We start from the raw sequence: 26746 nt of genomic DNA, 5'->3' as shown, positions 1-26746 counted from the left end.
TTAAGTGACTGTGCTAGTTTGTCATCATTCAGGATCATCAGGGTGTGCTTAAATAACACATTACTCATATCAACTGAATTATCTTACTTTTTGGAACTCTTAAGAGTTTCTTCATTTCTAACATATGAGAGTTTTCTCCTGCATGGTGAAAAAAAAAAAAAGTGAAAATGAATATACGTATGTTCATGTATAACTGAAAAAATTGTGTTCTATACTGGAATTTGACACAACATTGTAAAACAACTATTACTCAATAAAAAATTTAAAAAGAGAAAAAGAAGAAAAAAAGAAACATTTTTAACACAAAGTAAAGCACTCAGATATAAAACAGAAAAAAAAAAATAGAGTTTTCTCCTGGATCCATCTCAATGTACCCACTTGAAACTCTCATTATAAAATGTTGCTTTATGGTTTGGTTTGAAGATTCTAACCCTAGTCTCTATTAACTTTTATATCTTTTCCTTTTTTAAGTTTAATTGAAAAGAAAACTAGGAAAAAAAAAAACACTTCTGGCAGCTGTGATACCAAACAGAATTATATTACAATAAACATCCTATAAATGATGAAATGCATTTTTAAACACCTGTAAACAGAATTTACCTGCATGAGGTATGGTTATGAAGCCTAATGTATGGATGTTCCTTGCTTCTGCTTTTGAAGTCCATGATGCTGAACTAGCAGAGGGTTTTGTTGATGTGTCCCTCCATGGTGTCATGCAGGTGGACCCCTAGGGTGGGACGAAGAAGGACCAGTAATACACCAGGCAGGATATTGTGCCTGGTGTGAAAGCGGTGATCATGGCCTATGCTGGGAGGAAAACAGTAAGGGGAGCATTAATTTACAGCCTTTATAGTTATGGTCAACAGACATGACAGAACTTCATTTTCAGCAGTAGATTTTTTTTTTTTTTAAGATTCAGAAAACTTAATTCTTTCCTGTAAACTGGATATAGATATTGAATGTCTTAAAATCTTTGAGCAACTGCTTTAAAGTAGAATAGTTACTTTGCTTTTGGTCTTTAACCTAACGGAATATCTAGGAGTCCAGTGACAGTTCAAAAGCAAGGGTCTGATCCTTGCCTATTACATTTTTTAAGTACAGTAAGGTTAACTGTATACTAGGTCACTGTGGATAACTCAAGAGTTGCTTGGATATGTTATATGTAAGTTATATTTTCAAAAATTAGAAATATCATGAAAATCAATCAACCTTGGAGATCTATTTGGTATAATTTAATCTTTAATAATGTAGATTTAGATAGACCTTTTGTATATGTAACACTTATGAAAATAAGTTGGCATTATATAACTCCTTTGTAGATAAATGATTAAAAAATTTTTATCATTTGCTTCTTAAAAATAGAATATTAATTGCATAAAATATATTTTCCTTCAAATTCATACTTTTTTCCCTATACTATCTTGACTTGTTTAGATAAGTCAACCCATAGTCTGATTTATTTGAAACACTCAGTATTGCTTTTGTCTTTTGCTTTATTAGAGAACAAGAATTCTTTATTATTTTTAATAAAATACACTAGCAGGAAGCTATACTGGGATTGTTCCATTCACAGAGTCAAGCAATGATACCTGCTTTGTTAGATCAAGTGTCTAAGCCTCTCAACTTCCAAAAGATTACATGGACAAAGTTAAAAACGTCATAAATGATTGACTAACAAAGTTTAGTGTGTTCCTTGATTAAAAGTATAAATATGGGTCAGTCTTAAATTCAGAAGTAAAGCTCTTATGAATTATATGAGTTTTCTCCAAAATTCTTTAATTTGGGCTTTAAACCCTCCAGTAAAAAACTGGTTTGAAGGAAGAAGAAAGTCGAGAATAGATTCAATCCAAATTCTATGGGAATAAACAAAGCTAAATATTTCAGTCATTTTTTGAAGCAGAACAGGTATGTTTTCTGCACCATATGATTTTAATAGTATTCATCTGAATACACAGTTTAGACACCGTGAGACCACAAGCCAACAAACGAAATCTCAGGCAAAGCAAGAAAAACAGCTAAGGGGATTTTTTATTGCAAAACTTCCCCAAATGGAAGTGTAATAGAGGAGAACAAATCTGACGCCATATTGGATCTGTTCATTTACTTTTAAGCACTGTGTCCTGTTTTCCAGGCTTAATCTTGATGGCTCTGCCCCTTTTGTAAAACAACGTTGCCTTTAGCCTGAAGGCTACAGGAGAGCATATTCTCGGGTCTCTGACCTTTAAGGATGTTAGCACTTCTGCACTTATGCAGAGATGGCAAGTTGCAAAATAGAGAATAACCTTTGTTTTGTTGGAGGTTTACAGGGACACCATAGCCTGACCCACATGGATGGCTGCAAGTACAAAGAATGCCTGCAGCAAAAAGTCTGCACAACCAACCACACCCCCTCCCCTTTTTAGTTTAAAAGGAGCCTGAATTCTGACTTGGGCAAGATGGTTCTCCAGGACATTAGTCCCCCATCTTCTTGGTCTGCCAGCTTTCTGAATAAAGTTACTATTCCTTGCCCCAAAACCTTGTCTCCTGATTTATTTATGTATCACTGTTGTGCGGTGAGCAGAACAAGTTTGGCCTCGGTAATAGAACCAGCTTTGTCATCCCCTCTGATGTGAAATCTCTCTGGGTGTTCACGTGCTTGCCTGGTGGTGGTGGTTGTGGTGGTGGTGGTAGGCAAAACTATTTCACTTCTCCTAGATTTCAATAGGCTAAAATTTTCTGCTATTTAAGTCAACTCTAGACTTTTACAGAATCACCTGCAGATGTGCTTCTGGAAACTACAAAAATTCCAACAATGAAAATAAGTCTGTTGTCTCCTGACAAGATAGTTTTTCTCAAAACTGAGCAGCTCTGAGAAACACTTCAGGAGTACAGATAGATGCAATGTGCTTCATTTCCCATGCTGTTCTGACACAATTTTCCACTTATATCAAAGTAAGTTAAAATCGGTCTTCAATAGCAGATGCTCTGGCATGATACAACAATGTCAATTCCACTTATTTATTGAGCCAGAGCAGCTTTATAATAAATGATTTTATACCAAACTCCTGCTTGATGTCCTGTCTTCTCCCTGGTGGCTAATTCCTTCTTCTTTCTTCCTAAAAGTTCTCTTGTTATGGGAAGTTAGCCTTTACTGTGCACATTCAATTGTGAAGGCACAAATTAACTATGTGAGGGGATGACATACATATTTAATTCTTACTTATACATATATGCTAGCACACAGGACCTGTGTCTTGGAAGATGTCACTTCCTAATGTGGGCAAGAGGATGGTCTATAGTTCAATCAATGATCTAAAAGCAGTTTTCTAGGGTATAATAAAGCAATGCCTGAGTTATAAGACAGAACAACTCCTGGATATGAATCAGTGGCACCAATCAGTGGGTGCACATGTGTGCACGCACATGCCCATGCACACGGAGCAGCCTTGGAGACACTCCATCTGTGCTGATGAGCAAAGTCATGCTGGGGAGATGAGGAAAAAGTGCCTAATACTCTCAAACCAGGACACCTGAGTAATGGGTAATAGGAGTCAACTGAATTTTCTGGTTAGCTGAAGGTCAAACAAAAACACTTTTAGTTTTGAACATCGTTGCTAAAAATTTCCTTAAAGCACAGGAGCCTGTTTTCTTGCCTTGCTTAGTGTCATATGACTTATTAAACATGACAGATTCATACTTCTCTGACTGTGGAACGGGAAAGGCCTTGCTGTCATATTTCTGAACATTAGTCTATGTTTTGCAGCACAGTGGATACTGAAAATGGGGCAATTTGAGTGGATGGGAATGGACATAACCTAGCAGTCATTGACTGTGTGTGATTTGCCAACTTTCTCCAAAAAGTAGGGGTAGAAGGAAATCAGATAAATTGAGGGTTCTTGGGGTGGGGAGTCGGGTGGGCTGACAGCTGGGTGGTCCCAGGTAGCTTGTTTTACTGTGTAAAATTGTGACTATGATCCAGACAGTGACACATTGTCAAATTCTTGTGCCTGCAGCTTTGATACCTGGGCAAGTCTGTGCAGCCAATTTTATCAATGGTTCATAATGAAGATAACTAACATTCCCTGAGGACCAGGCTGTGTGACTTCCATGTATTGACTCACTGAATTCCCTAAGCACCCTTTGTGGTACATAACAGTCTTAAAATATGCAGCATGGAATTATTCTGTTTGCAGATGATAAAATGAAGCTCTGAACTGTTGAAGCCTGGCCCGAAATCATGCAGATGGGAAGACGCCGTGCTGGGAGCTAAGCTCGGGCCAGACTGCAGAACCTGAAGGACCCAGCAAGTCCCCTCACCCAGGAACCTGGCCAGCAGCCACTGCCAGGCCCTGTTCTGTCTCTATGAGTGCTCATAGGAAAATGCCAGGTACTCAGGGTCAATGTGACTTGGTTAAGAAATTCAAACTGGGATAGCCTTTTGTTGGGGACTGTAACCTGGGAGTGAAACTGGCAGTGAAGTGAGGGAGGAAGCAGCCCTGGTTGTAAGAATATTTCTAGGGAAGAAGGTGCCCTGATGGGCTGGCATGGGAATCGCTGTGGTTGTGAGCCCCCTGTTGCCCTGTGGGGATGGGGGCAGGGAAGGAGAGAGACTGTTCAGACTGATCATAGTCAATACAGTTTGTAAACAGCTGAGTTCTGTTCCCTCACAGCTCAGACACATGCAGGGAATGAGGATTCTTAGATAATGACCAACAGTGGGTAGCAAAGGCCGAGTGGGGTGGGGAGGAGAGATGGGACAACCTTCTGGAAGAACCTCTGCCCCAGGGGACCAGGAAGGTAATGAATGATTGGGGAGGCACAAAGTGTTTATATGGCCTCATCAGGTAGTTCCTACTTTAAGCTGATAGTGTGAAATATATGGTAAAATACGGTGGAATGACTGCTCTTATTTTAGGTTCTACAAACTCTTAAACGGGTAGATTTCTATCTCCATTATACAAGCACTGCTGGGTGACATTTATAGTCATGTGAGGATCAAAAGGGTGGGTACTTATTAATGCTATTACCATGCTTCTACTGAATTAACACTTCAGCAACAGTACAATGGCCACGCTTCTTAACAACTGTCTCTGTAAGAGCCCTTGTAAGTCACAAATAATAATTATAAAGAAAATATATTAAAAATAATAACAAATACAGTTACAACAACTATGTTGTTTATAATGATGATAGTGTTAGCAACTCCCTCTCATATTAAACAGTACCCAACACTGGGTTCCTTAGGAAGCAACGCCAATGCATTTTTGGACTTTTCAAGGTCTTCAGCCCGTGAAGCCTTTTTACTCACATTGGTCACCACAGCCAGAATTGCTGTTCCTTGCATGGTTGGCTGCCACGCTGCGATGTTCTGGGCTTTTTCTGGCACCATGCAGCTATACTGGTTAGTCAAGTTTCCACGTATCCACTCTGATTTCCAATATATTGTTCCCCAGAGCCAACAGAAGGGCCACTGGAAAAGAGACCACAAATAAGGTGGTAACCCAAACTGCATACCTGTTGAAGTAATGGACACACATCATGGAGTGGTGGATGGATGGAAGGACAACATATATTCTTTTATCCTGTAAAGAGAGGCAAATGGTGAACTAAATCCCAAAGAGAAAAGACATTCATGGTAATAATAATGTTCAACAGTGAAAGAATCCAAACAAAAGACAAATATAAAATCTCTGGGAAGAAGAATAATTACAACCTGTTTCTTTCATGTATATACCCTTAGTAGGAATAACATACTTAAAAATCTTTAACCAACCATAGTTATTTGCTGGTGATAAACCTGGGAATCTTGAAGCATATTATTCACTCTCAGTGTTGAAATAATATAATCTTGGAAGATGGTTTGTAATTGAGGATTAAAAAAAGAATATTGTGGATGTATCTAACAAGTTAAATGTAAATAAGAAATGTACCTTTGGGAAAGCTATGCATAGAGAATGTTGGAGGAAATACACTGAAAATAGGCAAGTGAGCAAGCTCCCTTGAGTCTGGGAAGGTGAGTGCAGCACATTCAGCGGGTCTATGAAGTTATTACAAGTCACAGAAAGCTATGCAATTAAAGTGCCTTCATAAGCAAAATATCCTTCTTCAGGAATTTTTATCTTGACATTTCTATGGTCTGTGCCACTTGTTGTCTGGGTTACCTGGGGTGGTCCCCGAAATATCCTTTCCCACCAAAATATGGGCCTCCCCCCCAAAATAGTATCTTCCATTCTGCTGCCAGAATAACCAGATCTTCTTCAACATAAATATTATGCAATTCTCTTGCTTACAAATATTCCAATATATCCCTGTTTCTTTAAGGATACATTCAAGTCTAAGCACACAAGGCCCATCGTGACAGAGGCCTTGTGCACCTGATATTCCCACCTATGGATCCTTTGTTCTAGCCCTACTTGTTCTTCAGTCTGGCCAAGCTGCTTCATGCCATGTGCTCTTATATGTCTCTACCTCTCTGCATAAAGTGTCCACTCCCTCTGCCACATATTAGACAGCTAACTTCCTTTCTCCTTTCAAGATTCAGTTCAAATATTTCCAGCTCTAGGAAGTCCAATTTGTGTTCACCTGCTGAGCAATTCATCAACTACTCGCCAAGTCTCGCCTGGCCTGTGGAGTGCAGACACCAAGTCTTACCTGTCTTCGTCTCCCCAGCAGTTGATACAGTGTTTGGCATAGCAGGTGCTCAGTGTTTGTTGGATGGATAAACGAATGAATCAGTAAAGAGATAAAAGGTCTACAATCCCCCCCAGTTACTCAGCTGTCATTTTGGGAAGTTCATTCTGCGGAGATAAGGAAATGTCGTGCAGGTGGTGGGCAGACAGAACAGAGATGAGGGCGTGGGGGAGTCAGACCTGGTCCTGTAGAGCACAGGAGCGGCGTGGGTGGGATTGCACTGGAGAGAGAGGGAATGAAGGGGGCGGGTGCAAGGAGATGTTGAAGAACAACTGATATTAAATGCAGTAAATTAAATGGAGGATATAATATATGAAGGGAAGATCAAGTTAACACAGCAAGGGTGGAAGAGGCAGTACCAGAGACGAAGAGCTCTCACTTCATCACTCACTGCTTTTCACTTACGGCACCCGCCCTCTGGGAAGGCAGTGCCAAATTCTTGAGAGACTGGTGTTCGTGCTGTGGGTGCTCTAAGTACAAAATGGTATCTATGGCTTCCAGATTTTAAGACTGATAGATCATTTCTCTTATGTCCCATGTCTGAGTTCTCAGACAGCAGGATCACTCACTGGTGGGGGGAGAGCTATTGTGGTTAACAACTCAGGGTTACTCTAATAATCTCAAAGGACAGTGGGGAATTCACTAAAAGAAATAAAAGAGAAATTTCACTCAGAAAAAAACATATGCCATATAGAACCTTGTGGGGGCCTTAGGGGCAATGTTACCGCCAACTCATCTAGCAGTTGTATGTAAGTGTGTTGAAACTCCAAGCTCAAGTCACTTAAACACGTATGAGAACCAGGGTCCAGGCTGTGGTGCTCCAGACATGGACGGGAAGGTGAAAAGCCTGACTAATGCCTCCGTCAGGATCAGTCCAGCCGGGGAGCACAATGGACACGGACACAATCACGCACCATGAAGACAAGAATCAACTGCAATTCATGCCTAGAGAGGAGAGCAGAAAATCTCTAAAAAGTGGAGGGTTTCCTGCCAAGGCTTGGCAAGAGTCCTTCCAGGCAGAAAAGCAGAGAAAGGTACTTCAGGCGAAGGAGACTAGGGTTGGTGGCTGGGTGCGAGGCATAACGAAGCACGGGTGGAGGGCTCCAGGGTCATCTGTCAGAAGCTGTTCCCCTTCAGCAGCTAAGAGGCATAACTAAAAAGGCAGGTGGGGTGTCATTAATGATCATGGGGAAAACTGGGAGGAGGAAACTGAGGTCAGGGGATCACCACCAAAGGCATTTTATTTTAGAGGAACAAAAATAATTCAAAAAGCACTTGGAAATTCTATCTCCCATGAACGAAAAGAACACAAAATAAATTTCAGTCCAGTGTTGAATACAGAATAACAGACTGCCTACTCTCAGAAATGGATTGAATTTTCTAATTCGTTAGGGATTATTTAGATAATAGGAAAATGAATAAATCTGAAAAATCTCTCTAGAATAGCTGTTATTCCATCCTGTTTTGCAGGGTAGGGGGAGGCTGAATTATTTGGTATTTTAATGAGACTATAAAGTTCTAAAAGTCCTATCAATTTCTCCCGAAATTGTACAACTTTTCCTTTCAATGACCTTTATTTGACTTAACTAGAACAATAACTTTTTTCCAAGGCTTTTTCCATGTGTGTTAAAATACCAAATGATATGCTGTCCCCAGAATGTTGTTGTTATTATTAATGTTGATAATAGCCCCAATAAGACATATTTGCAATTATGACTCATTTTGTAATAGTAGGTCATTAGCTTATAGTCCTTTTGAAAATAAGCAGAATAAACGAACATAACTTCTACACCAGGGACTGCAGCTGCACCCGTTAAGGAAACCGGTCATGAAACACAACAAAAGCAAAGATGAAACTCAAATCAGACACCAGGTCACAAAGCATAACTGACTGAAGATGCCACAAGATGACCTTTCACTCACCGAGGGAACCAGATGCGTTTCCATGTATAACGTATATTTTTAACAGCAATTATTTTATATATAGAATGTAATTTAGGAAAAAAAAAAACCTCCCTCTATCTGTAGACTTATAAACAGGAAGCACAAAGGGGTGCCTTTGCAGACATGAACATGCATGCATAAATGCAAAGCCTATTGACCAAAATCTTTTCCTGTCTCCTAAGCTTAAAAAAAAAAAAAAAAACTAATTTAAGGCAGTGGTGAGCTGAAAGGGCTTAGAAACAAAACGTGCACATCATCAGCCTTCTGGTAGATAAAAGTGCTCCATGCATAATAGAAAAGTTGATGTTTCCCATGGAAATCTATTTTGAGATGCAACCATTTAAAGGCAACCGAGAGCTCAAAACCAAGTTCAACCAAAGAGAAACAGAGCCCAAGCAAATGTACAGAAATGGACAAAGACATTGGAGAAGGAGGGGACCTGTGCTCAACCAATACCCCAGATCAGCAAATTCATCCTGAATTCAAGCCAGTGATGTGCTAGGTCACTCAAGGAACCAGGCAGAAACCATCAGCCAGAAGAAATAGGAACAATGTCAAAGGCAGGTGTGAGATGTGGAAGGGGTGACCCTGTGACCCTTGCTGCCATGAGGCAGGACGCTCTTGCGGGCTTTCTGCACAGGCTGGAGGGCTCACATGACTCTGTTTAGAAGGAGATCAGCCAACAGCTGTGCCACACGGGCTGCAGCCCTAGCTGACTCACATCTAGTAACGGTTCTGAGTTCATCCTTAGACGACACGACCAGAAGGATCTGAGAATCAATGGTGGAGACGTACCTGAATGAGTATTCCATTTCATTCCTTGGCAGTAAATCTTCAGCTTTGTACAACATAAACATTGATAAAGATACACACAGGCACCCTGTTCGAAAGCCTGACTGCATAATTGCATTGAATGGAGAAAAGCGGGATCTGTTTCGGTATGATAGGTCATTGTTTGGCTCGGTAACCGATGCTTCTGAGACCCAAAGCATATTCTAGTATAGCCGACAGCACCGAAATCTCCACTGATGACTTGCTCATTTCAAGGTATTCATAAAATAACCCCAGATTGCCCATGGGATACAGATGGTTGTCCCGTTCCCATCGTGGGGTGGTCTGTTCTGCTCCCAAAACTGTGGCACCATTAGATTCATGACCCAGCTGCCAAACAGATCAAATTATAAGGCAGGATATTATCAGACCAAGGTCATAAAAGTATTGTTGACATTTCAAGCTGGACACATCATCTTCCCAAGAATTTACTTTCTTGTTTTCAGGATACATTTCTTTTTATTGCTGCCTCCCTACCCCCAAATATTGTGAAAACTAGTCCTGAATACATACCTTGGGTTTACTAAAATTGTAACGACTGCTACTTTATCTCCTAACTCCTTTTCAGTGGGCATTTTAGCTTTTAGAAGATACCTTCCCTCATTTGTCCTTTTCCCCCCATTTCTCTGCTATTATCCACCATGGCCTTTCCAGTCTGAAAATCGTCAGAGAAAATAAGTAAAAGAAAGAAATACAGGGTCTGTGAGCTGGTGGTAAGTGCTGCGGGGAAAATAAAGGAGGGCGAGGAATGTGTGGGAGGGAGGAGTGGGGATGGGGCCGTGACCTTTGAATAAGGCAAAGACGGAGGGAAGGGCCAGGCAGAGGAGGGGCAGAGGGAACGGTGATCACAGGCCTGGAGGTCCCTCACGCTGGACAGACAGCATGGAGGCTGGTGTGGGCCAGAGTGAATAAGAAATAAGTGGTGGTTTTGGGGGTGGAGCCTAAGGGACTGCAGTGAGGATGTGGGCATTTTTCCCTCTGAAGGAATTGCGGAGCCATGGAGGGTCACCGAGCAGAAAAGTGATACTCTAACGTTAGATCAAACAGGTCCAAGACCCTAATTTAAGCTGAAGAAATCAAGGGCCAAAGAAGTGACATGCCGCCTCTAAGTCAGTGCAGAGCTTGAAAGAAACACAGCCTCGACTCGCAGCCCAGTGCTCTGCCCCCTCCTGGATGCTGTCCCACAGAGCTGTCTCTAAGGTTATCTTTTTTCCTCACTCAGAGGCTTGTGGGACAACTGAATGCTTCCCCCTTTTTCAAGTGGCAATTTGTCCTGAAAGGAATTCGGAGTTGGCAGTGAAACAAGGCATGGACCTGTAGCCTACAGTGCTGTTGTCCCTGAAAGCAACAGCTGGCGTGTGGCTTACTCGTGGAGCTCAGCAGAAGAGACAGAGCAACAACAGACAACTTAGCATCTGGCGGAGCTTCGGCTGACTGCACTGCACATTTGGATGGATTTCAAATTTGGACAGTGAGGCGGCTTCACACGAAAGGCAGGTGTATACATCATACATGCCCACACGTCTGTATGCACACACACGTGGACACACACAGAGTATATGGTGTGACTTGTAAAGAGCTGCCCTTGCTAGGTTTCCCACTGCCTCTGATCTCAGCATTAAGTTTCCCTGGCCATGCTCCCAGGTTTGCTACGAGATTTCTTTGCAATGGAACATGTCCTTCGCTTCACAAACTTTCCCCACTTCTTTCAATGACATTAGGGGAAGAGAGGGAGCTCTGGGAAGTGGTGGGGATAAGGAATCGAGATACCCCTGAGTCTGAATCCACGCTTCATGGCTTATTTGTTATTGAACTTTATTTACATTCAAAATGCAATTGTTGCAGATCTCAGAAGATGATTTACACTCACAGCTATGGCAGAATGTTGCGGTTAGTAGACCCACCACTGGATCTTCTTATTCAACACGTCCTTCCAATAATTCAGATATTACTGTATCACAAATGCCCATTTCTATATTTTGGTATCTGCTTTTCAGTATAATTATCTTCCTTCTTTATTCTCTAAATCTTATGATTTTAAATCATTTTTTCTGAGAAGGGGTCCACAGGCTCTTTACTTACGATAAATTGATAAAGAGATCCTGGAGACCAAAACCACATTTAAATCCTGAGATAAAACTCAACTCTGTCATATACATGGCTAGATTTAGTTTGCAAATACTTTGTTTAGAAATTTTTGCATCAAACAACAAGGTCCTACTGTATAGCACAGGGAACTACATTCAATACCTTGTAATAGCCTATAGTGAAAAAGAATATGAAAAGGAATATACATATATATATATATAACGGAATCACTATGCTGTACACCAAGAATTAACACAATATTGTAAAGCAACTATACTTTCAACAATAAAAGTTGAAATAAAATGGGGAGATGAAACTTCCACTGACCAGGCTGCTGTCAGGATGAAACGATTCAAAGCAGGCCAGGTATTAGCAACCCCCCCAACACATCAAAACCCAGTGTGGGATCTTCCTTTTGAGCAGCACAGGCTAACCACCTGTAAATAGGGCTAAAGTCACTTAGACCCTTGGCTCGGGGACACCATGGCCACAGGGGTGGGCATCAGTACAGCACCTACGAGAACGATGGGGACCACCTGCTGCTGAAGCCGCTCCCCAGGCCGCAGCCCGGAGCACTGCAGTCAGGTCTGAGGTCCGGCCGGGAGCGTGCAGCTCCACAGCCCCTCGGAGCCCTGTGGTGCGGGTGGAGCTGGGACCGCTCTCGTCCATCACCCTCCCTGGCACCCAGACTCGGGAGTCTCCTGGGGGAATTTTTCTCTGCCTCATACTTCCTGTCTCAGCCTCTTGTGGAATCCGGTCCATGCCCCAGGGAAGCAGGGCTTTTACCCTCCGGGACCCAAATCCATCACGGTTTGGATCCAGGATGGAATTTCCATGCTAACTCATCTGGCGCTCCCTTCTTGTGCTGAACTGCCCTCTCCCGCCAATGGCATTAGGTCGTATTAGCAGCCCCGATTGGCTTGACCTTCTTAGCTAAGACTCTGAGCCGCTTGCTCAGTCTTCCTGAGTGGAACCACTCATCTGTGGCAGAAAAGCTTGGGCTGTCGTCTACCCATCATTGTCCTCGGTCTTTTGGGTTTTCTGTTGGGTTATGGTTCTCCTGCAGGGATATCAATTTGCATATGAGAAGCAACTGTAGACATTTAAAAAAATACAGACATTGGATCCTCCCTCCTCCCCTGCCAAGGCTGGAAGCTTTCTCCCTCTAGCAGGGGTTACACAATCATTTGCTTGGGAATTGACCACACGTATTAGCATAATCTTAGTAAATTGCCCTTTACTCAGTGCTTGCCAACTGGCACTTTCTACCTCATGTTGTCTTTGTACCTTCATTATACATTTAATCTCTGCACTATAGATAATCACCATTTCTGTTGAGGACACTCCCACTTGCTAATCTTGAATACAAATACCTTTGATTCTCTGAATCCATTTCATTCCTGAGTTTCCTGTTCCTGGATTTAAAGAGTGAATGAGGAACACCTATATTTAAGATTCTATTATATGTCTCTGACTCATCCTCTAACCAAGTCATATCTGGAGAAGAGAGATTTTCTCTTTTAAACATTTGCTTTTTCTTATTATATAGTAGTGCATACCCACGGTGGAAAATGTAGAAAACATATAAAGTAAGAAAATTACAGCCATACATTATCTAAACACCAAAGGACAATCCTATGTCATTTTGGGCATTTAACTATTTTTCTTAATATTTTATCATAAAATTTCTCCAGGGCAAGTTGCTTAACCCTGGACTTGTACTAGCCTTTTGTCAAGTACAGAATAAAATTCACAGAAATGACCCCACTATCAAAATTGTATGTGAGGCTGGGAAGGCCATAGGGCTCTCAGTTATTCTCTGAGTCCTACAAACAATGCTGTTAATTCACTGATGTTATGCATTCGATGCCTGTGAGTCACTCACTCAGCTGGCTCGGACTGAGACCTACTATATACCAGGTGCCGATCCAAGTGCTGGGGAGACCCCAAAGGGAGCCTGGATCACAGCATCACTGTTCTTCATTTGCTTCCAGAATTCTACTCAAGAACCCCACATGGAATTGGGGGGTGGAGGCAGGTGAGTTATGGTGAAATTCATTTCATTATGTTCCTTTGGACATATTTAGATAGCACGAAAATAGTCGCTAACTTTGATAAGTTTTCTTTTCCCTCCCTATGTATTTTTGAGGATGGGTATAGTTTTGGTGCAGCAACAGTAACTGATAGATCTTTGGTATGTTAGGATTTTATATGAAAAAGTAAGAAGGAAACTGGCACCTTATACAAAGAGAAGAGGCAGTGAGGAAAACACAAGCCACTCTCGAACTTGGCTACCACTCAGCATTCCTGGTTTTCAAACAAGGGAAACATAATTCAAAACATATTCCTTAAATATTTTAGCCCAGAGTAGAAATACATGGAGGCAAAGTTCAGCTCACTGGAACCTACAACAATGTGCTTACTTAAGCGAAGGCATAAACAGACCACAGATACCATAATGCATCCTTTACTTTAAACTAGTTCATGTGAGCAAGGTTCATTTCACATGGATTGCTCAGTACCAATTTAGGAAATATATCCTTCTCCTTGATTGGTTAAAATAGCTCACTGACAACCAGATTCATCAAAATTTAGAGTTAAATAATTAACCTATTTCCTTCAGGAAATGTTTTTAACTAACCTGAGTTAAGTATCTCCTCTATCTGATCTATTTCCTTTCACAGAGAAAAATAGTATTATTTGCCCATGACCTACTTTTACTCCTCTGGAAAAATCTAGCTGTGAGCTCAGGGTAAGAGTTGTCTACTGCACAGTGGGGGAAAAAAATAAAGATTCATTTTACAGAGAAGATCAGAATCTTTTTGTGAGGAGCGTGGTATGCTGGGGGACAAGGGAAAAGCCTTTGTTTAGAGACAGACCCCAGTAATTCATACTGAAGCTGAAAGACGAAGCCATTGTGAAGAAATGTGGAAGGACACACTGACACCCAAAGGTGTTCACTCTGCAAAAACAGAAAGAGAAAAGAATTTAACTGCTCTATAAAGAGAATGGACAGAAACTTGGTAATAAGGGAGAAGGAAGTTTAGGGAAGGGATGAAAAACAATGAAAGGGAAGTTGGATGTGGTGGGCAGAACAGCAGGTTTCTGGAGCCTACAATGAAGGATGATAAGAAAAAAATTAAGTTTTAAAAAGTAACAAAGTTTAAAATAGTTTAATAATTAAAAAATGAAGTTAAAGAAATAAATTTTTTATAGTGGCATGGAAGACTTTAAAATGATGGAGGTTTTTTATTTCAAAATTCAAGTTGTTTGAGTTTCTCCTCCATGCTCCATCAGTAAGAGAACAGAACAGAAACTCAAAGCCAGAAATTATCTTAAAAAGGTTAGTGTGGTAAACAGAAAAAATGGTCCCCTGCCAAAGATGTACATGTCCTAATCCCCAGAACATATGAAGAGGTCAGGTTCCCTGGCAAAGGGGGGCTATGTTTGCAGATGTGGTTAAGGTTGCTAACCAGCCGACTCTAAGAGAGACAAGCTGGATTATAGAGGTGGGACCAGTGTAATCACCAGGGTCATTAAAGGAGGAAGAGGGAGGCAGAAGAGGGGAGAGAAGAGAGGAGATGTGACCACAGAATCAGATTCAGAGGCACACAACCATGCCAACCTTGAGAGAGAGAAAAGAGGTCACAGGCCAAGAGACGCAGGTGGCCTCTGGAAGCCAGAAGAGGCAAAGATACAGGTTCGCCTGGGGCCTTCAGAAACAGCCCTGCCAACACCTTGACTTCAGCAGACTTCTGCATTCAAGAAACTTACGAGGTTTAATATGTGTTGTTTAGTGGACACTTTTTCTTTTTTCTTCCTACTACCATGCCGTTTGGGGATACCTGTTACAGCAGCAACAGAAAGCGAATACAGTAAGCTTCTTGAAATGTGCAGAAATTGCAGATAAAACTGGACTGTCCACTTTGATATGGGATTGGGCTTATGTGAAAATCAAAATGACAGTGTGACCTTAGCTAACATCTGCTTTTCTCATTTTTAGGAAGAGAACAGTAAGTCAAAACCTCTGTAGTTATTATTTTAGACAAGTGTCTCTTAAAACATTATGTAACCCTGTGCCTTAGGACCCTGTGCCTCTGTTCTTAGAAGAACATGGATTCAGAGAGATAGGGTCTTATATCTGAGTCCCACAGTGATCTCTTATTGGCAATGAGAACTTGGGCAAATCACTTACCCTCTTTAAGCCACAGAATCTTCATTTGCAAAAGGGAGATAAGAATAAGGATTGTTTGGGGGATTAAATTATATACAGACACACATGCACACACACACATATATGTACAACACTTAATACAGTGACTATCACATACTAGGCACTCAACAAATTCCTGTTATGGATTTTTAAATGCATGTATTAAAGGAGGAGAAAGTCGTGGGAAGTTGTGGGAAAACTTAGTTCACGGCCCCAACAAGGGCCATCTCTCAAAGGGCTCTGATCAGTCAGTCCCCAGTGATGGGCTAATAAGCAGAAACTATAGCACTTGGGGATTTAAGTTAAACATAAAAAGGAAGGTATTTAAGCATAATTATTAAACAGCAGGTACGTTTACACTGTTGGCTGGATCATCTTATCTGGAGACCTTTAATAAGCAGAGAGTCTCCCATGTTTTAGAGATGGGCACGCAGGAAAATGACGTGGATGGGTGGGCCGTTCTCACCCCAAGATCGCGTGACTTAGTACTTACGGAAGTAACACCTCTTGTATGTTATTCCAGATGGACTGTCCTCCCATGATTATTGTCAGCTGTGTCATCAGTTCAAGGAGACAGCCACCTGGGTCACAGTGGAATATTAGAAAGAATATCTCATTTAAATTTTAGATAGGTCTAACATGAAATAAAGTCATTATTTTATGGCTAAAAAAATCTAAGGAACAGAGAGTAAAGACACTCTTCATTGGGCAACTAAGAGAAAACATGAAACGGTTAGACTGTCAGAACACAAAGCTGTATTCACACGTCTTCATTTCTGTATTTTCACAGCCAATACACCGGATCTCCCGGATGAGTCACAAATCTGCCCTTAAAGAATGTGATGTAGAAACACGAGGAGTAGTAGTTGACAAACTGGAACAAGAACACCTTCATGGTTAGGCTGTTCTCATAGTCAGTCTGGTCCTTGGGGGCTCTGCAGCTAGAATAAAGAAAAGTTAAGTCTGTAAAACTGTGAACGGCGTTTAGATCCTAATCAAAGCCACAGATACATGAGTTAACACACCAAATATTTATACATATATACACAATTCACAGTGTTTCATTTAAGCTGTTTTGAATTCCTTAACATAGCTACTATGTTAATTCCAAGTGTACACACTATGGTAGGAGTTTCTCCCACTATGAACACAATATCCCACAAGGCAAAAAAATAGTCAGCAGTTCCTTAAAATTTATAGTCACAACAGTATCCAATGGGCAAGAACTGTCCTCTGTCAGGTGTAAGTTGACAGAAAACTACTTTTGAACATCCTGCTAAATGATATTCTCTTGTCTCCCTGAACGGCAGGAAGGTAGGACTATTGAAGAAAACAAACAAAACACGGGGCAACTTGCTAGAAGCATTTGGGGAACATAAAACGAGTCATCCTCCTAGTTCAGAATTTGAATTGGTCTTAGTGTTTTCAGAAGATGACCGCTGAGCAGACCACTGGGAGAACGACCCAGCCACATGCAGCGGGTCGGAAGCACTTAACTTGGGCAGCTAAGCCGCTGGCTGGGATAAAGCCAGACAGAAGAAACATTTGTTATAGAAGCCATAGATGATGTGAATGGAGCTACACTAACAGGAACAGCATGGGGGGAAGACACATAACACTGTGATTACTTGTCCTCTCCGTAACGCACGAGCAAATCTGCCACTGGGACCATGACCCTCTTCCACTTATTTGCAATAAAGAGACTATTTACTTTCAAAAATAGGGTACATGATCTAATGTAATTGAAAATATTGTTCAGCACTGTTTACATACAGCTTGGACATTCTAATGCTTGCTTTGTCCCTTTTACTAAAGCAAAGCTGGAGCTAATTCACTTCTCATATTGGCTAGAGAAAATACGTTTACACTTGAAGTTTTCTAAAGACTGTAATGTACTGGAATTGAAGTGCCTAAAAGATAAAGTCTCTGATTTGACCTGGTTCTAAAACTGGTGTAGAAATGACCTCAGCTGCAGAAGGAGCTTAACAGACTCAGTCATCTTGATTGCCACTTTCTCATATATGGCGTTCAGGGTAACGATGATGATAAAACTGATGAGGGAAGCAGTGATGGGCGTGGCCCACCTGCACAGTCAGGCACTTCTGGATTGGGTCTCTTCCATTCAGGTTCTCAGGAAGTTTTGCAGAAAATACAATGAACACTGAGAGTCTGTAGACAATTATCCCAATAACTGAAGCAATGGTCAACAGGACCTGACAACCCAAAAACCCAGCAGCATGAGACTCACTAATGATCGTATTTTTACACAGAAAACTTGCCCCCAACCCACGCTTAAACAGACAAATGCATGTGCTGTAAACCTCACATAAACGTGAGAAGTGATGTAAATCGCACGTAAATGCCACAAGAGACATGAATATCAGGCATGTTAAACTTTAGGGGAGGAGGAATGAAGGATGTCAAAAAGAATGAGTGCATCCACTAATGTAATATGCTGACAGCAGGAGCAGCTGTGTGCAGGTCATAGGGAGTATATGGGAAGTCCGTTTTCTGTGAATTTTTCTGTAAACATAAAACTGTACTAAAGAAGGAAGCCTGTTAAAGAATATCTTTAAATGGGGTAAAAATGGAGTAACTGGTGGCATGTTCTTTTGGAGGCAAGTCTGTGATAACAGAATCAATGAAAATATCCCTTCTACATCTATAGAATTACTTAAGTTACAAACTAGTTGTAACCCATGAAGGGGATATGCTTCCTTTCAAGGGAGAACCTATCACTGATTCAGGGGTCAGCAGGTGCTAGCTGTCGTCTTCATTCTGAATAGGACCAGTGAAGCTGTGGACATGCCCTGAGGGAAACACTGGAAGTGACAGCAGGTCTCTGCTGATGGAAGCTTCACATGCTTTTCATACTCCTTGAGATCTTAAAATGGCAGGTATTCCTACTCCCTGCATTTGCACAAGATTCATGTCCCTGATCCATTGTACTGACTGTGTGGACCCAAGGGCAACGGGGGTGTCTGAAGCATAATTTGCACGTGGCTGATAGGGTTTCAGTTCCCTACTAGGCAGGTTAATTTTCTGGCCTCCAAAGAATGTAGATTAAAGGTCCCATTTTTAAACTTTAAACTGTTTTCCTTCCATCTACCTTCTTGGTCATAGTCCAGAAGCATGTACTCAGTGTCCCTGGCTGCTCCTGATGGCTGCCCCAGAGAGAAAGCTACAAAGAATGTCAATTTCAAGACTAAGTGAACCACATCATGTTATTTACAGTAACAGCGGGAGGCTGGCTTGCACCTGCCGGGGAGAGCAGAGGGAGTGTTTACAAGCCCCTCCTGGAGCCACACTCCTGCATCTGGATCCCAGCTCCGATGCTAGCTGTGGGGCCTTGTGCAAATTTCTTAACCTCTAGGGGCTTCAATCTCCTCACCCATATAATGGGGGGACAATAATAGCAATTTATAGGATTATTGTGATGAGTCAATTATTTACTACAGTTGAAAAAATTTAGAACATTAACCACAGGCACGTGAAAAGTTCTACCTAAGTATTAGCTAAGAATATGGTGATCAAAGTCTTAAAAAGGTGTTTTTCTTAGTTTTTAAGCCATCACTTTGTAGAGAAAGCATTTTATTTCCTCCTCTACCCTCTTTCATTATCCTTTTCTTCACAGTTAAGGCTTCACTCTTGTGAAAGCAATAACTTTTTGGTATGTGTGTGATTAAATGTGAAAATTAGTTAAGGCTGAGAAAAATGTATTATAGAAGGTATATTGAGCCTTCCTCTCTTGTACAGCACATATAGGCCATTTAAATAGTATGCATTTTTAAAAAGTCTGCATAATAATTTTTAATTATGTATTAAGTAATCATAATAGTTAAGATTCTTTAAATGTTTACTATTACTTCAGCACACATCTGTTATTCTAAATCCTCACAATCACCCTGTGGGGAAGGTAATGTTATATCTCTTTTACAGATGAGGAAATAGAGCCACGTGGAGATGATGCAATTTGCCCCAAATGAAGCAACTATTAAGTGAAAAAACTGAAATACTCAAAGAGCCCAAAGACACACTAACTCTGTATAGTACTGCCTCCTACATGGTCTGTGAAATTAATTCTAATTCATTTCAGAACTTTTACAAACTTGACACATTTCCATTTTTCTTCCAAGCACTTAATGGGTTCAATATTTCTTAGGAAACAGGAAAGCTTTCCATTCTCCTTCCTCAAGTTTCTTCTTACATATCATCTATTCTGATCATAACTTTAATATTTGCTCATTAAAGAAGATTTGTAACTACTCAGTAGTGGACAGAACTGCTGTTCTGGATCTGTGCCCAGTCTTAGAAGAGGACCCAGGTTTTGCTTTAGGATAAATAACCTCCTTTCTGTTTTTAGTCCTGTGATTTAAGCTCGATTGACCCACTCTTTCTGAAGAACCAGAGGTAGATCTTAGTTGGTTTAAGACAAATAATGCCCCTCATTCTATTGGCCTCGCACATGATTTGAGAATTGACAGAGAACCCAGTAAGAGCCACTGTTATGTGAGGAGATACATGCTGGTGCCCATGTGAATGATGAGCTTCCTCTATCAAGAGAGGAAGTTGCCAAAAAATATCTCTCTTGGCTTGGATGGATGTGTGATCTGGGATGCTGAGTGCCTAGAAGCAGCATGCTGAGACACCCCTGGACACAGAATGAAGACAGGACAAAACCAGCCCTTGACATCATCTGGGCTACAGTATCTCTCCTTGACTGAAGCCAGACATCATACCTGAGGTTTTCACTTACAGGAACCAATAAATCCCATCCAACCCCATTTTTTGGTTGTTGTTTAAACCCATTGGAGATTGATTTTGTCACCAACAATCAAAAGACTCCAACTCTGAAAATGAATAAAAAATAAAATAAGAAAAATGCTTCTGCCTGTAGACATAATTCCTTCAGAACTGTGCATTGTTTGTATATTAAAAATCATTTTATATATTAATTTTATTCTCAAGCTTATCATAAGCATAACACTTTAACATATCATAAAATATTTTCATGGACACGCTTTTTCATGGCTGCATAATATTCTACTATGTGAAGGGTTGGAAGAATATTTTGGCTGAGATTTTATATATATATATATATACATATAAAAGTATGTCTGTGACTTACATCCATACTGACTTTTCCAAGCCATTTTGAAATACTTCCTGATTAAAAGTTTTTCAAAGCTGAATTAGTGGATTAAAGCATATGAATATTTTTGACTCTTGATATGAACTCCCAGGCTGCTTTATAAGAAGGCTGGAGGAGTACACCAGAAACTGACACAGCATTGTAAATCAACCATACTTTACAAATACTATCCAATAGCCTAGGCATGGGATTGGTGACCACTGGGACTTCATCCTCATAAACAGAGCTGTGTCACTTGATGTGCACTGACTGAATTACCACTGCGGCCTGACATCTATTTTTTTCCTTTGTAAATGTGTGTTCATCTTCTCTGCCTTCTACACTTCTGAGATTTTTTGGTGTTATCTTTGATGTGATCTGAACTCTGTATGTATTAAAGGAAGTAGCCCCTTGTCAGATTTGTTAACAAATAACATCTTCTGGTATTTTGTTTATACTTTGGATGCTTCTGATGCATGGAAATCTTTATATATTTTCCTCTGAAACTTATTGCATATCTAGATGTTGTATATTCATCAATATTTATTTCTAGATTTTTTCTAATTGTGTTAATTTTTTTAATGTTTCTGGAACTTATCACAATATATGGTTCACTGTATGATTTCAATCTTTTCTTTTCCCCCCAAGTAGCTAACAAATATTCCATTTATTGAATAACCTTTATTTATCTCCCTGATTTGTAATGCCTTCCATCTTGTATATTAAATTATTATTGATATCAGAGCCCATATCTGGATTTCCTGTCCTATTCTCTAATCTGGCTATTCTTGAGCTAGTAAAACTCTCATTATCTTATTATTATATTACTAATATAATTTTATTCACAATAAATCCCAAATCAATTTTATAAGTTCTGATATTTTGGAGATATGGTCTTTTAATCTAGAATCATGTGTTTAAAGCTTCTTTTATGTCTTTCAGTATGTTTTAATTTTGTTTTTGATAGTTCCTACTATCCTTTTGTTAGGCTATTCTTAGACATTTTACCTTGGTTTTTACTCTTGGAAAATTTTAGAATTCTTAATGCCTCCATCTGGTCTCTTAATCAGACCCTGGAGAATCCTAAACCACTGATCTGATTTGAACAAATAAGGTGAAAGGAATTGGGGGAAGCACCGTGAGCAGAAGACACTGTGGAACCTCCAGAGTGGCTCCCTGCGTTGGCTCAGATGTTCTCTGGAAACAGTTTTCTCTAAGAGACTACATAGTTCCCAGCTTGATTTTCAGTTGTCTCAGCATTTCAAGTTAGATTTTAAAAAGTCTGTGGCAGGTTCTTGCCCAGAAAAAGAGCACTTGCATAAAGGGTTATATGTATACACTTTCCCCAGGTGGTAAATGGAACACGCTCTTCTTCATAATTAAGAAAAGAAAAAAACAAGTTTAGTCAGTCTAGGGATTACACCAATGAAATGATTTTTCTCCTAACTGGTCACTAAATCCTAAGCATAAGTAAAAATTAATAATAATTTTCAGACATAGCCTCCTTATTCGTAACTGCATGGGTTTCTTTCCTTTTTTTTTTTTTTTTCTGTTAACGATGTCAGACACACAACAAAATACGTACAGTGTTTATTTTAATACTATTTTTAGAAAATGCACATGTGAACAGTAAACTGTTTCCTTGCCATTGTCTGAGCTTAGGGGTCTGGGTACCTGACGAGGCCAAGGTTTAAAGTTCTATTCCTTAGCTTGCCTTTGATTTCAGAAGTGAGTGTAGTGACAGCTTAGAGTCCATGCAGGATAGAAACTTTCACAGGTGTCCGCAGCTAACTGGTCTCCACTGTGTGTTTCTTGGTTGAGTTTTATGTAATAAGTAGCTACAACTATGAACTTTTAGAATTTCCATTTTAGACTTTATATTTAGATTTTTTTTAGAGATGAAATCAGTAAGACTCAAGATTTACCTGGATTATAAAAGCAGATGTAATGTAGTAATAGCTGTCACTAAGTACATGGCCCTTCCTCTGTGCCAGGCAGTATCCCAAGTAGATTCTGTACATTAATTCGACCTGTCCTTACCACAGCCATGAGGAAGCAACTCTCTTATTATTTTATAGGAAACTATGGCACAGAGAAGTTAAGTTGTCCAAGATCACTCAGGAAGCAAGCTGCTGTGTTCAAATATGAATTTAGGCAACTTCATTCCCAAGGTCTCACTATCACAACGTTGGCCTCTCTAAACAATGGAGCATGCATTCGCAATTAAAGTAAAATACTTCAATTAAAAAACTAAAACAAAATTTAAACAATTTTTTAAATAAGGAAGAACAATAAAGAGATATGAGTCTTCATCATCAATTTTTCAACAAGCATGTTGCAATGGAAATTTAAACTTATTAGTTGGCAATTTTAAATTTAAAATTGGCAGTTTAAATGACCAAAATGACTTTTCTTCAGTATTTTTTGTATGCTGCCAATATGATACATTTATGTTTCTCAGGACTTAAAAACATTATGAACATCTAAATTTGTCTAAGTTTCAGCTTTCATCTCTGAATGTACAGTCTTTCACCAACATATGCTTTGACCCCCATCTTCATTTGTAAACAATGGGAACTATTCATAGTGGAGATTATTAGAAGCTTATTACGTTGTAAAAGACAAATGTCACCTTCTATTAGTAGATGAACCTCATTTTTTTCCATTTGTAAAAAGAGGGCGTTGACCTGCTCCCTCCAGACATTTTCAGTGCCAACATTCTGTAAATCTGTGATTCAATTTATAAAGTTTATAGTTGGAGACATTTTCAGATGCTCCTGGTAAAAGCATTTTCTTTCCAAGAGTTATTCATGCTCACAAACTACTGTCCTGCTGCTGCTGACTGCGAGTACCATCAGCTCTAAATTATCTCAGCTGATGGAAAGAAGCAATAATACAGATGACTCAAAAAATCATCTTTTCATAGTTCTGGAATGTTTATACAAAGATACATAGTTTTATTTTTTTAAATTTTGCAGCAGGATTGGCAGCAATAAATTTACATTTCCAATTATATAAAATGCCTAGCTCAGTGCCCAAACATTGATGGCACCTCAGCAAAGGTTTCCCTGCTTCCTCTACCCTTTCTCTGACTTTAAGATGAGAGACACGTTGCTTTGTGCACATCCCAACTGGAAGGGAGAGCAGTGACCAGGACTTAGTTCAAGACAAAGGGACACCTACTCTATGATGAAAAGGAGGCTGCAATATTGAAGGCACATGTGAAAAAATGGGAATCAACTATAAAAACCTATGTGTCTTTCCTTGTACATCTATGTAATAATGGCTAATATTTTTTCCATTTTTTTATTGGTCTTATGAAAGGACATAAATCAATGCCTCTTTTCTTACACATTTATACCAGTCTTTTTTTTTCTTTTTTTCCATTTTTACTGTTATTATGAAGGAAGGACCACAGTTCTCTTCTGTATCCACCATTCCGGGCAGTGCTCCTTCACCTTGGCTGCACATTAGAATAACCAGAGGAGCTTTAAAAACTTCCCTATGCCAGAATGCACCCCAGGCCACTAAGTACCATCAGAGTTTGCAGTGATGGAATCCAGGCACCAACATTTTTTAAGGTCCCCTGGTGATTCCAACATGCAGCCAAGGCTGACAAGCCCAGAAGTAAACAGACGAAAGCGCATCTAAACAGCACTCGCTTTTCCTGGGTAATCTCATCTGTCTCCACGTGGGGACGCCGCGCCTCCTATTCTGGCCGGACTTGTTCTTCCCGCTCAACCGTGTCCCAATTGTACTCAAGTTCTGCCTGGCGCCGCTTCCAGATCTCCAGAAGTAAGGTGACCAACAGAGAGAGAGAACAGCAGAATGTGGATCTTCAGTGATGACTGATGCTTCAGAAATCTGTACTTAATATTTATTACCCTTAACACTTTGGTTAATGGTTAATAAAATCACATTTTATTTATAGGCGATACTAAAGAGAAACATGAGTTAATGCCTTTTTTTAAGAAAAAAAGAAAATGTAGATAATTTATTGAACTTGTGAAAACAGACTATCTAGTTCTCTAGCTCAGGGGAAAGGGAGTAACGTGATGGTCAGGGGCAGGTGACTCTGTCTGATGCTAAAGCACCTGCTACCATCACATTATGCCCACTAAAAACACAAATATCAGGGGGGAGGGTGGGTACAGCTCAGTGGTAGAGCACGTGCTTAGCATATACAAGGTCCTGGGTTCAAGCCCCAGTACCTCCATTAAAAAAAAAAGGCAAAAAACCCCCCCAAAAAAACCAAATAACAGTCATAATTTAAAAGAAGTGCACGGTCCACCCTCTAAGACTTATCACATCTCTCTGTCTCTTCTGTCCAAAGGACCTGAGGGTGGGGGGGAGGAGATGAGAATGCTTTAGTAGTCCCTGCATTTCTATTTTCCACCACCCCAGTCACCCGAAATTAAAATAGTATTCTTAAATATGGAAAACTGCAATTTTTCTCAACCTTCGGTAAAGTAATTTTTAGAAATCATTATTCTGTTTTAAGACTCGTAACTTCAAATAGTAGACAAAAACAACATGAAATGTTAATTGAAAATGTGGTTTCAGATTAAATCCCCTAAGCCCTTCTTCCAACCAGACTGTTACCCCTAGAAACCACTTATAGACAAATTCCAGAATAACCACTGTTCCCTCCACCATTATACCCGAGTCTCTACCATGCTCTGAGAATAAAGAGAAAAAAGACACAGTCCCAGCTTCCAGAAGCTCCAAGTGCACAGGAGTCATTGTGAAGTGATGGCTAAGGAAGCCTGTTAAGAGGGCTTGGATAACAGTCAGCAGAGGGTGCTTGGGGCAGAGAGCCGGAACTGTAGCCAAGGCTCTCCCAGAGGAGGGAACCACTGTGGTGAGTTCTGAGATGCCCTAGAGGTGATCAGGTGAAGGTATAATGTTAAGGCCATTTCTCCCTGGGGAGCTGCATATGTAAAGGAGGGAGGCCAAAGAGAGCCAGGTCCCTTCCAGGAACTGCAAATACTCTAGAAGCGAGCACAGGTTGTGGGAGGCAGGTGAGGCAGCCAGGTGGAGAGATCACAGGTGCACATCACACAGGACTCTGTGTGCCTCCAAGGTGTAGGAGATATGTAAGGTGGTCAAGAAAGAGACTAGACAGAGGCAGGGAGACCTACTGGCAGGTACATGCAAGGCCTACTGAGGCCTGGCAAGGAGGAGAGAAGAAAGCATTTCAGCAGGTGGACACATTGGCCACAGGTGTGATGGAAGGGCAGGAAGAGGTCAAAGATGCCGGCCAGATTTCTGGCTTAGGTGCCATTCCCTAAAGTAAGAAGGGCAGGAAGAGGGGCAAGTCATGAGAGGAGACAACTGATCCAGTTCTGACTGGGTGCCTGTGGGCTCCAGGAAAGATGTCCAGTAGGCAAATAAAGGTCTAGAAATTGGGAGAAAGTTCCAGGCTGAGACAAGTAGTTTTCCTGTTTCAAAAGGTTAACGGGTGTGAGTGGACAAGCTCGTGAGATGAGGTGTGGAGGGGTAGCTCTCACCCTCCTGAACATGGGAAGCATCTGGGAGCTTTTGAAAAACAGTGCACCCCAGAACCGCCCCCGCTGTTCTGATTTTACTGGCCTGGAGTCGGGTCTTTGTGCTGTTTTTTGCTTTTTAAATACTTCTTTCTTTTTTGTTGTTGGAGGGGTAATTAGCTTTATTTATTTGAATGGAGGTGCTGGGAGTTGAACCCAGGACCTCTTGCATGCTAAGCACGTGCTCAACCACTGAGCCGTACCCTCCCCACCTTTTTTTGTTTTTAGACATTAGCTCTACTGAGCAGTCAGGTTTGAGAATCAACCTGTAGAGAGCAGAGAGCCTTGGGGTAGAAATCAAGGAGAAACTGCCCGGAGCCCTGC

At 40.6% G+C, this 26746-nt stretch overlaps 1 pseudogene; it reads right to left on the bottom strand.

Moving 5' to 3' along the window:
* Positions 1–596: 596 nt before the first annotated feature.
* The window catches only part of LOC141576080 (anoctamin-6-like), a 59057-nt pseudogene continuing 32907 nt past the window's right edge, over positions 597–26746 (bottom strand).

Source organism: Camelus bactrianus, chromosome 36 (assembly GCF_048773025.1).
Source record: "Camelus bactrianus isolate YW-2024 breed Bactrian camel chromosome 36, ASM4877302v1, whole genome shotgun sequence".
In the NCBI taxonomy this organism is placed as follows: domain Eukaryota; kingdom Metazoa; phylum Chordata; class Mammalia; order Artiodactyla; family Camelidae; genus Camelus; species Camelus bactrianus.
The sequence above is the reverse complement of the archived record's forward strand: the minus strand, read 5'-3'. Positions and strand labels throughout refer to the sequence as shown.